We start from the raw sequence: 3,818 nt of genomic DNA, 5'->3' as shown, positions 1-3,818 counted from the left end.
GACTTTCCAGACTATTTCTGTTTCATCAGAATTAAAGGGGACACTATTTAGAAGGTTAGATATTAATTGCTTAGAATTCATATCAAGCAGTGTGAGTGTCACAGGTAAATATACACAGGAAACTCGTTTAAGCAACCTTAGTAGTAATTAGCCCATTTTCCCCATAATGCTATGAAAATATTATTTGAATGCTTTAGCAAATGCATTTTATTTGCCCAATAGGCCAGAACAGTTTCTCTGGAGCCATTATTCTACACTGTGTAGAATACAATAGTCTATGTATTCTGCACAGACTGTGTGTCACATAATATCATTCCTCTATCTGCATATACTATATATTTTATACCTTTGGGGTTTTTTTCAATTCTATTTACTAGTCAGCTGCAATTCAATTATACTTATGAAAAATAATGCTGAACCTGAATATTACTGCACATCTCCAGAAATGTGCATAAACTTCCAGTAGGTACACAATTAAACAGACTGTGACTGGATCTGCTGAGATCACAGCAGCAACTTGTTCACAGTGCAACTCTGTTTTCCTGCCAAAAGTATTGGTATGCTGCACTCATTTGCATGTTTTTTCAGGTCTAATAAATAATGCAGTTGCTATCAATATAAACCTTTTTCTGAGATGGGAAAGATGTAGAACATCCACCATCTACTTACTTTGCAACTGATATTGAGATTTAGGATTAAATGAGTAAGAACAACTCCTGTCTGCTTTACAGAAATACAGAACAAGAGGGTAAAGGAAATGGCACTAGTTTGACCATTCCAGAGAAGAATGAGACCTTTACAACAGCATATGTAACTCTTTTCCAGCTTTTAAGAGCTGATATCATTGACTGCTGTGATAATAGTTACTTCTCTTAAGTTCGAAACACAGGGGAAAATAAACTGGCAATCAGACTGATGTCATTTTTATGACTTGACAGTTCACTGTCTTCAAGAAACTTGGAGTTTTCAAGATTTCAACACAGCAAGGCATTTACTGCTAGCCATGATGGCTTGTGACCTGTATGGGTTATTTCCAAAAGACTAGAATCCATGAATATTTACCTTCCGCTAATCTGAGAAGACGGGAAAGTGAGATTTTTCCATCCTGACAATAACAAAAGACTTCTTTCTCACCAAGTATTCACTGAGCAAGACAATCAGAGCAAATGCTCTGTGATCCACACAGTCTCCAAGAGAGCATCGCTCCTTCACCACTGTCCACCCAGATTCAGAATTGTTTAAGTGCTAACACAATTCAGGAATCTCCATAAAACTGAGTGAGAGACAGCCCTCTGGTGAGGGGACCCCTTCAGATAGTACAGTCACCAATTCAGCAATTGGAAAGCGGCTGCTGCCATGTTTAGCTGAAGTAGGACACCTGCCAGGAAGCAACCTTTCCTCTCCATTGCACTTCCACAAATCATCTTCCCAGAGGTAAAGGCTGTGCAGAGTGGGAGGGGAGAATGTCTGATCTTTTACTGGAAGGTTGCAGACCTTACTTGCTTAATCAAAACATTTATTGATTACACTAGCATAATACAACAAGACAAAACTTAGAAATGTTGAATCTGGCTTTAAGATTGTTCCAGTATAAGCAGAGTCCTAACCATACAAAGATATTCTTTTGTTCACATATGCACAAATGAAGAAAGATCCCTTCCTGAGCTAGAAAGAAATAATGAAAAACTATTTTCAAAGTATTGCTTTACAACAGGTAATACAGCAAACAACCTTGACTTGCATTTAACACTGTAAAGTGATTGGTTTGTCCTGTTGTTTCAGGGTTTGATAAGTAATTCAAGGGAAAAAAATGACAAGCTGCTGATAACAAGACACTGGATCAAAATGAGAATGAAAGAGCATTTAGGCCGTCCAGTGCTCCCGAACTCTCCTCCTTCCCTCCCTCCCACTGACTTTCTAGTTTTCATGTCTTCAGGTTTCCTTTCAACCTTCTAACACTTCCACTGAAGTTTGTGCAAATAGTAAGTTATACTGTTCCCTGCATCTTTTCCTTTAAGGGATTTAATTTGTTAATACCCTTAAAATCCCATGTGGAGCCATCAGCCTTCTTGCTACTCTTGCACCCTGGAGGGAGGAGGTATAGGCACATGAAGAAAACCCATTATGAGTCAGACAAACTATTTTGATGAGGATATTGAGGGCTGCCTTCTTTAAGAAGGCCCTCACAATGCTCCCTAAACACATGACCAAAATATGTCTGCTGCATTCCCAAAGTGGGTAACAGGTCATTCTAAAATGCTACTGTGTTCTGGTGAATGACTAGAAGATATCTATTAAGTTTTAATCACAGCATAGACTTATTGTTATCAGAAAATGGGGAAGGATTTGAAACATGTGGCCCTTCACTGACCTCCTGAGACTGTTGGATCCACTCCAGACAAAACTTTTTCCCCTGATGCAATTTATGAACAGACCTCTTGGTGTCACTCCACAGAGAGTGAGAGATCATCTTCCCCTGCTCCTTTGCAGCCCCTCTGCACAGGAATTGTGTCACAAAGGTCCAAAATATAGTTAGAGTCTACCTCCAATTCAATATCCCTTTAACATACAGCTATAACCACTTACTCTCATGAACTCTGGCAGAAATGTGCCATGAACTGGAGAGGCCGAAACGCACTGAATTTGAGCAATTACTGTTAGGTAAGACCTGTAGCAATAACCAGTCAAGCAAACAGTTGCTTGAAACTATGTTGTCAGCTATACAGGCTGGAACAGGGCTTTCACTTTCACCTGCCATCACTGAGCAGAACCATGAATCAAGGCTAGGGTAGTCCCTGCTACCTGATGTTCTGTATTTAGATACAACAAAGCACTAACAGTAAAACAAGGGGAGGAAACTTTAAGGGAAGATAAGGTTTTTGGAAGAAAATGAGGATATGCCATTCCTGAAAGATATGCATGTCTGTGGGGCTTGACCGTTCCCTCTCTTCCACTTCACACTATCTTTGCCTTTAGACAAGGAGGAATAAGTTAAAAGCTGCTGCTGACAGGGCAGCATTTGCTAGCTGTTCTGCAGGGATGAAAAGGGCTATATAAAATAGAGGAGCAGAGATTAATTGGGGTATTTTTCCCTGACCTTTTTTCATTTTCTTTTGCAAGTTACAGTAGCACAGTCACTTGTGCTTATTACATTGCACTCAGTGATTTAGTTAGGGTTGGAGATTCAGGCGTAAGATTGGGAGAAATTAGGAAATGAAAGGATTGGGAAGAAAAGCAGAGTATCAAGGGGAGGAAAGCAGACAACATAAGAGTTCAGTCCTCTGAAACAATTTAAAAAAAAAAGTTAAGAGCTAATAGTAAGAAAGAATTAATCTGCAGCACAGATGAATAAAATAGGCTCAATTACCCAAGTGGCATCAATGAAGTAGCCGATCCATTGGCAGAAAAGTAGTAAAAGCTGGAAATGGTAATTAAATAGCAACAAAGAAGGGCCAGTCAAAAGGTTCAAATGTCCTACAGCATTGACCAGGCAAATTAAATAGCAGAAACAAGCAGGCTATGCAATGGCTGGATGAAGCACTGACAAAGTTTGAGACAGAGCAGCGGAGYGCACAAGAAGTCAGAGCTCAGTACCACCTGCAGTCTTGAGGGCCAGAAGAAAGGAGGTCCTTCTGACTGCTGCAGCTGGAAATGGACTTTTCATAGTCTATTGTGGCAGTACCCATAAATTTGTTCTATCCCTGTTGTGTGACTAGTAGTTTCTACTTGAAGTTCAGAGATTTCTCCAGACTCTTATCATGCTATATGCTGATGAAGATCAGGCTACCTGCAGAAAGAGTTCCTTTATCTTTTGAAGA

Source organism: Apteryx rowi, unplaced genomic scaffold (genome assembly GCF_003343035.1).
Source record: "Apteryx rowi isolate R43461 unplaced genomic scaffold, aptRow1 scaffold_239, whole genome shotgun sequence".
In the NCBI taxonomy this organism is placed as follows: Eukaryota; Metazoa; Chordata; class Aves; order Apterygiformes; family Apterygidae; genus Apteryx; species Apteryx rowi.
The sequence above is the reverse complement of the archived record's forward strand: the minus strand, read 5'-3'. Positions refer to the sequence as shown.